At 41.7% G+C, this 12,576-nt stretch overlaps 1 pseudogene; it reads right to left on the bottom strand.

Annotated features, from left to right (window-relative positions):
• Positions 1-266: 266 nt before the first annotated feature.
• LOC138093147 (olfactory receptor 10A3-like) lies at positions 267-1,208 on the bottom strand (annotated as a pseudogene).
• Between the last annotated feature and the right edge of the window lie 11,368 nt (positions 1,209-12,576).

Below are 12,576 nucleotides of genomic sequence, written 5' to 3'. Positions count from 1 at the left end.
CACATCTATCGAGTTGGTGATGCCATCCAGCCATCTCATCCTCTGTCGTCCCCTTTTCCTCCTGCCCCATGTTATCAAAACATATTATCAATGAAAACTGAATGACAACAATCAAAAGAGAGAAATTCCTAATGTATTCTCAAACTTGAAAAACTAAGCAAATTATATATGTTCATGCTGAGAAATGCAGAATGTTTGGTCATTTATTAAATTTAAGTAGAGTTCCGTTGAGCAGTGACCAAATACCCCATGCCTTCTCAGCACAGTCAGAAGGTATGTAAGTCCAATTTTCTTCACCATAATTTCAACAAAGCTCTTTTCATCTCACTGTTGCGCAAGCTATAGATCAGTGGATTCAGCAGAAGTGTAAGAAGAAAGTAAGCCAATGACGTCAGCTTCTCGGTTTCTGGGAAGTAGCCAGATTTGGATTGTAAGTAAGTCACACTGGCTGTGCCATAGAAGAGGGTAACAGATGTGAGATGGGAGGCACAGGTGGAAAAGGCCTTTTGCCTCCCAGTGGTTGATGGCATCTTCAGGATGGCAAAGAGAATTCGAATGTAGGACAAGAGTATCAACACGAAAGGAACCATAACAATCAAAATGGTGCCAGTGAATGCGTAGATCTCAAACAAATAGGTGTCTGCACATGCAAGCTCTAACACTGGGGGAGTCTCACATGAAAGATGACTAATTTCATTGGAGCCACAAAAGGGAAAACTAAAAACTCATGAGGTCTGTACAGTAGCCCCCATGATCCCTGAGACCCATGAGAACATTACTAAGTTCATGAAAACCCTTTTGTTCATAGTCACTGGGTAGCTCAGAGGATGGCAGATTGCAGAAAATCGGTCATAAGCCATTGCCCCCAGGAGAAAACATTCAGTCCCACCAAAAAGAATGAAATACATCTGTGAAAAACAGCCTGCAAAAGTGATCGTAGGTTCTTCATTGGCAAGGACTACCTGCATTTCAGGCATGATGACTGCACTGAAACCCACTTCCACCACAGACAGGTTCAGGAGAAACAAGTACATGGGAACGTGGAAGCTCTGTTTCAGGGAGATGACGACTATAATGATGGCATTTCCCAGCAGAGTCACCAGATAATCAACCAGGAACACCCAAAAGAGCTGCCCTTGGAGTTGAGGAAAATTAGAAAAGCCCAAGAAGATGACGTCAACTACATAGCTTTGGTTTTCACTTTTCATTTCAGTAGTGAAGCGTAGATTGTTTTTATGGACCATGTATGTAAATTATAAAGTAAAAATCCAATAGATGAGAGTTTGAGTATGATATTCTTGACAGACAATACAATGATGAGTTCATTCTGAAGAATCAAGTTGGCACTTTTGAGAATGGCTAATATACTGGAATAGGGACTCTTCCAAGTACAAATAAAGAAGTGAAGCATTTTGGCTCAGAAATCTTGTTTCAAAAGTACAAAATAATAGCAGATGTTCACCAGTAGTTTTTTGCTAGGTGGAAAATTAATCTTTTCCTTAAAATATACACAGACATTATATTATTCAGAATCTATTGTCTATTATAATACACTGATGTATGCATCTCTGTTCTTTCAATTTCATGTTTATATATGAACTTTCAAATTAAGTATTTCAAATAAACAAATAGCAAATAGCAAAAAAAATCTGGAAAAATTATAATTAGTAATTCAAAATTAAAACAAAATTTTGGTGAATATTTACTATAAATGCCAACATTCATTTATAATAACTTTGTTTAAAATAAAATATGATATGATTATATACCCCAACAAATATAGAAACATTTAAAAGAGGTTGAATTTAAATGCACTTATCTCAGATAAACCTAAGTAAGTTGTACAAGCACTCCAGTTTCTAGTCAGAGTAGATCTGACTAATTATACTGAAATTTGCCTGAATGAGAAACTTTAGAGGTCAGTTTTCCATGGCCTATCCTTGTGACCATCAAAGTGACTTTCAAGATATAAAAAAAATACCACTTTTGTCATTCTGATCCTGTGGTTTACACATCCACTCTCTCTTTCAATCTCTCTCTCTCTCACTCTCCCACTACTCTCTACCCCATCATTCACTGACTCCCATCTCCCTGATTTCTTTTTTGCTGTAACACTCATCACCAACTGAAATACCACATATTTATTAGAGTTTTATGCTAGGAGCACAGGAACTTTGTTCTGTTATTCACTGTATTCTCAGTGCCTGGAATAGATACTAAATGATATAATAGATAATAAACCAATATTTGCTGAATAGATGGAATAATAAATATTAAAATTAGGAAAGCCCAGGGAATGGGTTTTCTGCCCTTAAGGAATGTAATGTTTAAATCAAATTCAAAATAAGAGCCCAGAATAAATCCATGGCTTTTGTAGAAGTTTGAGGCTTCTTGTGCTTCTGCTAAGTCACTTCAGTCGTGTCCGACTCTGTGCGACCCCATAGACGGCAGCCCACCAGGCTCCCCTGTCCCTGGGATTCTCTAGGCAAGAACACTGGAGTGGGTTGCCATTTCCTTCTCCAATGTATGAAAGTGAAAAGTCAAAGTGAAGTCGCTCAGTCGTGTCCAACTCTTAGCGACCCCATGGACAGCAGCCTACTAGGCTCCTCCGTCCACAGGATTTTTCAGGCAAGAGTGCTGGAGTGGGGTGCCATTGCCTTCTCCAGAGGCTTATTGTAGGATTGGAAATACTACTAGATTGGAGGAATGAGTTCTGTCACTACCTCCAAGATGAGTCCTTGCTTCTCCCTGCACTCAGGTTCCCCTGTATGGTTGGGAGCAGACAAATAACCCAAGACATCTCTTCTGGTTCTGACATGAGTGTTTCTCTGATTTGTTCTTGGAAAACTGCAGCCTGCAAAGCTTCCCCTCCATTCAGATGACACACAAGCTGAAGAAAGACTGGAATCGTGGTGGCTGAGCATGTAGGAGGCACACGTGCTGTCGGAGTCCTATGGGCTAGCCAGCCCCAGGCAGAGCTGATCATCTTCCCCCCAATCTTCCTGAGCCCCTCTCTGGGCAGAGCACCTCACTTCTCCCCTGATCTCCCCTCCAGTCATCCAGACCAACTCTCCCCTGCCTCTAACATCCTCCTCACTTTGGGACGCTTTGATCTTTAAAATCTGGAGTCCCTCTGGGCTCAGCAAGTTCATGCCTACTTTCACTGCTCCAGCTCACTGCCTCTTTTCCTCTCCTTTCAACCTCCCTCCCATCGTTAAATGGTTTCCAAACTGGCTTCTCCAGGTTTTGTAACTTCTCCTCCAATCTATCCCTCACACCCTGGCCAAAATAATACCCTCACTCCCCAAACCTTCAGAGTCTCCTTCTGTCAGTAAAATAAAATGCCTTTTCTCAGCTTGTCATTTAAGGGAAACCAGAGTCAGGACAAATACTCTAGAAACTTAAAGAGGGGAATATTACTTCTGAATGGAAAAGGAGAGTGAATAACCATAAGCACAGGATGTCATGGTAGAAGGGTCATGAAGTGGAAGCCAGGAAGGCTGGCTCGCTGAAATCGAAGGTATTTATTCAATGACATCTTAGTACGAGAATTGGCCTTTGGAGGATGCTTTGAAAACTAGCAGAATTTCACTGTCGGACATGAGGAAGCCAGGACAGAAAGACAAGCAGTCTAAAGACATGTAATGTTGTCTTGAGCTCAGATCATTAGGACAATAGCAGAGAATAAAAGGCAAGGTGATTTACTGAATTTGGCCATAGTGATAAATTAAAATCAAATGTTTGTATCAACTTTAATAATTATATTTTAGATATCAAAATTTTTTCCAAATTAGTAAACTCTACTGGAAAAATAAACTTTTTAAGTACCATTTCTAGTACGCAAAAGTATATATTAAACTCCAGGTGGGTAAAATGAAATTAGTTTTAAAAATAAGAAAATTTAGAGTATATTAAAAATATACAAATTCCTGAGGCTGATAAAGTTAGAAACAAATTTAAACATGCTGCCTTCATTAAAAAAAAAAAAAAACTAAACTAAACCCAAATGGTCCATCTTTTCCTTTTAATATAAACTAAAATGCTGGCCTAATTCACTGACATGTTCTTCTGACTCTAATGTTAACTTTCTGTAAATGACCTTGGGCAAATCACTTCCTCCTCTGGATTTCATCTTTCTCCATGACTAGCCTTATTTATGACCATCTGCCACTCCAGCTACAAACCTCTATGAACCGATAATTAGTGCAAGCAAACTACTTAGAGCTCTAATTATTGCCCAAACTTATGCTTGAATATGAAAGATGGTGTAGTAGGCATTCTTACCTGAGCACTGATAGGCATCTCCAATTATCATCGAGAAAAACTGTAAATAGTAAACCCACTGACAGGTACATTAATAGACTCTTCAATTCCTAACCTAATGATTGCCTCTGATTTTCATCTCATTTAAACATATATTTCACTTCTTTACTTGAGAAATACTCCCATAAAAACAACTCAGTGATTCAATGCACTCATTTTATAATATTATGCAGCATTGAATTGTTTGATGTAGGAGAATCTTTCTCTAAAGAATCTACTCCCAATTTACATAGATTTGCCCATAAGAATCGGAGAAGGCAATGGCACCCCACTCCAGTACTATTGCCTGGAAAATCCCATGGATGGAGGAGCCTGGTAGGCTGCAGTCCATGAGGTCGCTAAGAGTCGGACACGACTGAGCGACTTGACTTTCACTTTTCATTTTCATGCATTGGAGAAGGAAATGGCAACCCACTCCAGTGTTCTTGCCTGGAGAGTCCCGGGGACGGGGGAGCCTGGCGGGCTGCCATCTATGGTGTTGCACAGAGTCGGACACGATTAGCAGCAGCAGCAGCCCGTAAAAATATCCCATATGGACCTAAGAAAATTCAATTGCACAAACTTGGAGCAACATTCTCAGTTTCTACAGGGAATAAACACCTCTTCACTCAAGAGGCTTAATTCCACCATGACCTCCCCAATTAAGAAATTCTGTAGTAATAGGAAATACATTAAGTTGATTGAAGTTACTTTGTAGAAAGCCTGGATGTTCTTACCAATATGTTTGATATTTTCTAGTAGAAATATGGTAATACTGAAATTTTAATGGAGAAAAAATATCAATCAGATGATTTTATAATTGGGGCTTTTTAGCTTGAAGTCAAAATATCTGGACTAGTTTTATGACTGAGCAAATATGTAACTTCTCTGCCTCTATTACGTTTCTGCTAAAATAATGTTACTAATTTCACAAGGTATGTGTTAGAACCAGTGTTCAGTCTATGCTGACATGAACAGCCAAATGTCAAATGTATTTCAATAAAAAAACCAAACTTCTCAGTTAAAAAATAAATAAAATAAAATTGTCATCATTACTGCTGCTATAAATTGAAAATTGTCATTACATTTATATTTTATTTATATTTTATACAATATTTATGTATATTATATGTACAATATATTAACAATTAATATACATTGTACTATTTTCAATATATACTATATTTTATAAATATGTCTGTTTTATATTAAATATACTCTAATATTTTATTTATCTATATTTATATAATAAATGTATTATTATATTTGTATGTATATGGTAGTAGCAGTCCCAAGTCTTATCATCTCTCTAAAGTGCTATTATTTTTTTTTGTTTTTTTTTTAATTTTTATTTTTACTTTATTTTACTTTACAATACTGTATTGATTTTGCCATACATTGACATGAATCCACCACGGGTGTACATGCGTTCCCAAACATTAACCCCCCTCCCACCTCTCTCCCCATAACATCTCTCTGGGTCATCCCCGTGCACCAGCCCCAAGCATGCTGTATCCTGCATCGGACATAGACTGGCGATTCGATTCTTACATGATAGTATACATGTTTCAATGCCATTCTCCCAAATCATCCCACCCTCTCCCTCTCCTTCTGAGTCCAAAAGTCCTTCAGCAGATGAATGGATAAGAAAGCTGTGGTACATATACACAATGGAGTATTACTCAGCTGTTAAAAAGAATACATTTGAATCAGTTCTGATGAGATGGATGAAACTGGAGCCGATTATACAGAGTGAACTAAGCCAGAAAGAAAAACACCAATACAGTATACTAACACATATATATGGAATTTAGAAAGATGGCAATGATGACCCTGTATGCAAGACAGCAAAAAATAAAGTACTATTATTATAAGGTTTTAATTTTACAATTTTTATGAACTTATAATTATTTTATAATATCATATTTTAAAAACTGATGCTCAGAAAGGATAAGAAACTTAACAAAAACATAAAAACATACATACATCTAGGAAGTGGCAGATCCAACATTTGGAACTTAGTCTTTTTTGCCTTTACTGAGTGTCCAGTAAATCACTTTGATTTTCACATCAGTGATAGTTTACGTATATTCAACTAGCAACAATGAGAACAAGTAATTTACATTTATCATTTCTAGGCCATCAAAAATGTTCTACTATATCTGGTATGGTTTTGACATGCTTATAACACCAATATAAGTTATTTTGTACATTTGATTTTGTCGCAGGTGAAATTCATGCTGAGGCATTATTTCCACCTGGGGGAGTCCTGATATATATCTGTTTTATTGTATCTGTCCACATACTGCTGTGAAAAAGACACACTAAAAGCAGGAAGAGCTGGGTAATCTTTCTAAGCACCCAGCCACCTCAGATATATCTGACTTAATGTGTTCTCTGCCAGTCACTTCCTACATGGTAACCATGTCCCAGATGTCATTGGACAGTGCAGGCTATCATCAAGTGTAGCACGCCAACCCAATCTCAAAGCTGTGTGGATTTACTTACATAAATTCAGTCTCTTCCTGGCGGTTCAGTTCAGTTCAGTTCAGTCGCTCAGTCGTGTCCGACTCTGCGACCCCATGACTGCGGCATGCCAGGCCTCCCTGTATATCACCAACTCTCAGAGTTTACCCAAACTCACGTCCATGGACTTGGTGATGCCATCCAAGCATCTCATTCTCTGTCGTCCCCTTCTCCTCCTACCTTTACTTTCCCAGCATCAGGGTCTTTTGAAACAAGTCAGTTCTTCCCATCAGGTACCAAAGTATTGGAGTTTCAGCTTCAACATCAGTCCTTCCAATGAACACTCAGGACTGATCTCCTTTAGGATGGACTGGTTGGATCTCTTTGAAGTCTAAGGGACTTTCAAAAGTCTTCTCCAACACCACAGTTCAAAAGCAACAATTCTGGTGGAGTGAGTGGCAGGACTGGAGTTAGGGGACGGGGTCGTTGGCTTGGGAGGCCGGACCAAGCATACTAATTGAAAAAAAAAAAAAAAGCATCTTCAGTGCTCAGCTTTCTTTATAGTCCAACTCTCACATTCATACATGACTACTAGAAAAACCATTGCTTTGACTAGAGGGACCTTTGTTGGCAAAGTAATGTCTCTGCTTTTTAATTTGCTGTCTAGGTAGGTCATAACTTTCCTTCCAAGGAGTAAGCGTCTTTTAATTTCTTGGCTGTAGTCACCATCTGCAGTGATTTTGGAGCCCCCAAAAATAAAGTCTGACACTGTTTCCACTGTTTCCCCACCTATTTGCCATGAAGTGATGGGACCAGATGCCACGATCTTGGTTTTCTGAATGTTGAGATTTAAGCCAACTTTTTCACTCTCCTCTTTCACTTTCATCAAGGGGCTCTTTAGTTCTTCCTCACTTTCTGCCATAAGGATTGGGTCCTCTGAATATCTGACATTATTGATATTTCTCCCAGCAATCTTGACTCCAGTTTGTGCTTCATCCAGCCCAGTATTTCTCATGATATACTCTGCATATAAGTTAAATAAGCACAGTGACAATATACAGCCTTGACGTACTCCTTTTCCTATTTGGAACCAGTCTGTTGTTTCATGTCCAGTTCTAACTGTTGCTTCCTGACCTGCATACAGATTTCTCAAGAGGCAGGTCAGGTGGTCTGGTATTCTCATCTCTTGAAGAATTTTCCAGTTTTTTGTGATCCACACAAAGGCTTTGGAATAGTCAATAAAGCAGAAATAGATATTTTTCTGGAACTCTCTTGTGTTTTTGATGATCCAGTGGATGCTGACAATTTGATCTCTGGTTCCTCTGCCTTTTCTAAATCCAGCTTGAACCTCTGGAAGTTCACAGTTCACATACTGTTGAAGCCTGGCTTGGAGAATGTTGAGCATTATTGGGAACTTTGGCACCTGATGGGAAGACAAGGAGAGGTGGCGGTGGATTTCAGCGGTAATTAGAGCTACAGCAGCTGATACCTTACTCCACCTGGCTCACAGCTCCTGCCTGTTCTACCACGACCCTCCTCCGAATGGGGTGGTCAGATTGAGCAAATAATAGCACAGGATGAGCAGTCTGAATCTGAGGTTCAGATAGACGACAAATAATCTTTCAATGTAAGTATATCCCATGTAAAAAATATATATTCATTGTCCATCTGAAATTCAAAGTGAACTAGACATCTTTTATTTTGTCTGATTCACCTTCCACCTGCCGCTCTCAAACCCCACTCTTTCAGAAAGGACCCGAGAGCTGTTTCCTAGTTCTTTCCTTTTGACCATAACCTTTTCTTTCTCATGGCTCACACCTCCCACCCCGCAAAGGGAAGCTAAGTAAGGAGATGAGGAGAGCAGCCAAGAGGCTAGAGAGAGACCCAAAGCTTCCTTTTAAGAGACCCACTGCCTTTTAAGAGCACATTAAAATCAGATTTCTCTGGTAGCTCAGTGGTAGAGAATGCGCTTGACAATGCAGGGGACACAGGTTGGATCTCTGGTCTGAGAGAATCCCACATACTATGAAACGACTAAACCGGTGCAGCACAGCCACTGAGCCTGTGGTCCAGAGCCCGGGAGCCACAACTACAGAAGCCTGAGCACTCTGGAGCCTGTGCTCAGCAACAAGAGAAACCACCATAATGAGAAGCCCGTGCACCACAGCTAGAGAGTAGCGCCTGCTTGCCGCACCTAGAGAAAAGCCCACGCAGCAACAAAGACCCAGCATTGCCAAAAATAAATGAATAAATAAAAGGCTTGTTTAATATTCATTTTTAAAAAAAAGAGCCCACCAAAATCACAACTATCTGCAGAATAACATCAGTGAAAAAGACTGGGACCTACCAGAAAAGATCTTCCACAGCTACCAGCATAAAGAAGAAATGAGACCAAGACCACGGTGGGAGGGACCACCCCCAGGTGGGAAACCCACAAACTGGGGAATAATTGTATCCCAGAGGCCTTCCCACAGGAGCAAAAGTTCTGAGCCCCAACATCAGGTTCCCCAATCCAGAAGGTCCAGCACCGGGAAGATTAGCCCTTGGGGTATTTGGCTGTGAAGGCCAGCAGGGCTAAATTGCAGGAGCCCCTCAGGACTAGGGGAAACAGAGACTCCACTCCACAAATTTCACACACTCTGGGACCCAGGGCAAGAGCAGTAATTGATAAGAGCCTGGGCCAGACCTACTTGCAGGTCTTGGAGAGTCTCCTGGATAGGCACCTGCAGCTCACCCTGAGGACGTAGACACCAGCAGCACCCATATTTAGGAGCTCATTCTACCCTGAAGGAGGAGCTGACAGGCCGGCACCATTGTGTGGGCTCCTTCCTCCAGCATTTAGGGCCAAGACCTGGCCCCACCTAATAGTCTGGAGGCACCAGTGTTGGATGCCTCAGGCCAAACAACTAACTGGGCAGGGACACAGCCCTAGCCTTCTGCAGACAGGGGCCTAAAGACCTCCTAAGCCCACTGCCACCTTGCCCACCAGAGGGCCAAGAACTAACTCCACCCACCAGTAGACAGGCACAGGCCCCTCCCACCAGGAAGCCTGCGCAGACCTCTAGACGGGCCTCATCCACCAGAGGGCAGACACCAGAATGTAGGCCAGACCCTCCCCACTAGCAGGGCAATGCAACCTTCAGGACACTCCAGATCCCATCAAAAGAATCAATCCTAAAGGAAATCAACCCTGAATAGTCATTGGAAGGACTGATCCTGAAGCTCCAATATTTTGGCCACTTGACACAAAGAGCTGAATCACTGGAAAAAACCGTGATGCTGGGGAAAACAGAAGGCAAAAGGAGAAGGGGGTGGCAGAGGATGAGATGGTTAGATAGCATCATTGACTCAGTGGACATGAATCTGAGGAAACTCCGGGAGAAAGTGGAGGACAGAGGAGCCTGGCATGCTGCAGTCCATGGGGTTGCAAAGAGTTGGACATGACTTAGCAACTGAACAACAGCTGTGTTCAGTTGACTCCATACACAACTGTGTCAGGAGCCACCTCCCCATCTCCCACATACAGTCTGAAATGGGCCTTCAGATCCCTATGCCCTGCTGCCAGACTCCAGGAACCAGCTCTTTCTGCCAGTAGTCTGGCGCTAACCCCAGGCCCTGGTTTCACCTGCCAGTGGGTGGGCAGCAGCCCCAGAGTCTTCAAGACCTTGACTCTGCCCACCAGTGAGCAAGCACTAGGCCAGGGGCCTCTTAAGGTTCCACAACCTGACACCTCTTTATCAGGCCCTGCTTAACAGTAGCCAGCAGCATTCCCACGAGGCAGAGTCTGACAACCAACCAGACCAGAGGCCAGCCAAGCCTTTATCTGTGTTCAGGATGTATACGCTGTATCGGTATACAGTATGATATATTGTCACTCAGAATCCTTTCTTTAGGGGATCCACTTTTCCATGCCCTATGTTTCAGAAGGTGCTGGTCCTTTCTTACTCAGCCCTTCGAATGTAACCTAGGCCGTGAGAGTCACTCAAGTCAGAGTTCATTGTCCAGACCAAAGAGACTGTTCAAGGCTTGACATCTGCTCAGGGTCAGGTCAGAATCCTTCTCCAACTTCCCTGCAGGAGCTATTCATAAAGACTATCCCTCCCTATGGAATTATTGGCTGTAAGAATGGTTTAGGTCGATGCCCGTTGTGGCCATATTCTCTGACATAGAAGAGCAAAAGGCAGCTATAGAAAGAGCAACAGAGGGGAAGAGGGTGGAAGCCCAGACAACATTGTTAGAAAAAGCCAGACAGACCTAACTAGAAATCAACTTTAAAAAAGAAAAGAAAGAAAATAGTGGGTCATTTAATTTTTGCTTAATCTAGTTTGATTTGAATGTGAATCCTATGTAAAATAGCATGTCTAAACTTCAGCTGGGTATTACATTCATTTTTTGAAAAACAGATCTCCTTGTTCCCATGAAAAACCAGCAACCTGACTGGGGCACCTGTTTTGTTGTTCCCCAAATATCTACGACTCCCAGGAGTTGGTCTGATGAGAACATTCAAACTCTCTAGGGGCCAACACAGACTAGCTAAATGGGTTCCACTGGCCTCCTCAGTAATCCAGTACAAACTGCACTTTAATTAAGTACATGTGCACACTTTTGGGCTTCCTAGGTGGTGCTAGTGATAAAGAACCCACCTGCCAATGCAGGAGACATAAGAGATGCGGGATCAGTCCCGCATCTGGGTCAGGAAGATCCCCTGGAGGAGGGCATGGCAACCCACTCCAGTACTCTTGCCTGGAGAATCCCACGGACAGAGAAGACTGGCCGGCTACAGTCCATAGTGTCACAAAGAGTTGGACACGACTAAAGCAACTGAGCAAGCACACACACACACGTGCAGTTTCTTACACAGATTCTATATATACACACAGTCTATGTGTTCAACAGGTACATATATAATTATCAAATGTGGAGCCACCAAACTTTCCGTGTAAAGAAGAGCTCATAATAATTAGTGTCATGGGGTCCCACATTGATCACTCAAGGCTGAGTTAACTTGGATTCATATATCTGAGCATGTCCAGCAGCTTTCTGGAACTAGTCCATGTGAACTCAACTTGTGAGGAGTCATAACAGCAATAACACTGTGTGAAAGGCAAAAAGAGGGGTGTCTGAGGGTCTGAGGCAGTGTTAAAACTCAGCTTCACTAGAGCTCTCGGCGACAGCTGAATGGGGTGAGGTTTGCAGTGCCTGGACAGTCTTTGTAGACCTCTGCTCTACACCATGGGCTGAGGTGTGGGAGACTAGAGAGCTGCCTGAGAAACCCCACAACCTGATGGAGCCCCTGACTGAACTTTAATTTCCTCATCAGTAAAATGAGAGCTCACTGGCTTCCCTGGTGGTCCAGGGTTAAGACTGCATTTCCAATTCAGGGAGCATGGATTCAATCCATGGTTGGAGAACTAAGGTCCCACATGCCAGGTAGTATGGCTGATTAATATATATATAAATAAATAAATAAATAAAACATAAAAATGAGAGCTGGGAACTGACCACATCTACATCTAGAATTCCTTTTTTCTTCTTTTCTCTACAAAGGGAACCAAAGCAAAAAAAAAAAGAGAGAGAGAGAGAGATTATGAGTTAGCCCTTAGAACTGACTGATATTTCCAGAAAGAAAAGTCAGTTAAAGGCACCTCTGGGGATAGTCATGATATGTTATTACTGTGGAGCTAAATCAAATCACAGTACAGGTTCCAAAACTAAAGGTCTGTGACAAACCTTGGCTCATTTCCAACATGGAAATTTGAAAAGTTTCCCGAATTTTGTGAAGCCACTATTTATATAAGCTGCAATTGA

The sequence above is a fragment of the Capricornis sumatraensis genome, chromosome 16 (assembly GCF_032405125.1).
Source record: "Capricornis sumatraensis isolate serow.1 chromosome 16, serow.2, whole genome shotgun sequence".
In the NCBI taxonomy this organism is placed as follows: Eukaryota; Metazoa; Chordata; class Mammalia; order Artiodactyla; family Bovidae; genus Capricornis; species Capricornis sumatraensis.
The sequence above is the reverse complement of the archived record's forward strand: the minus strand, read 5'-3'. Positions and strand labels throughout refer to the sequence as shown.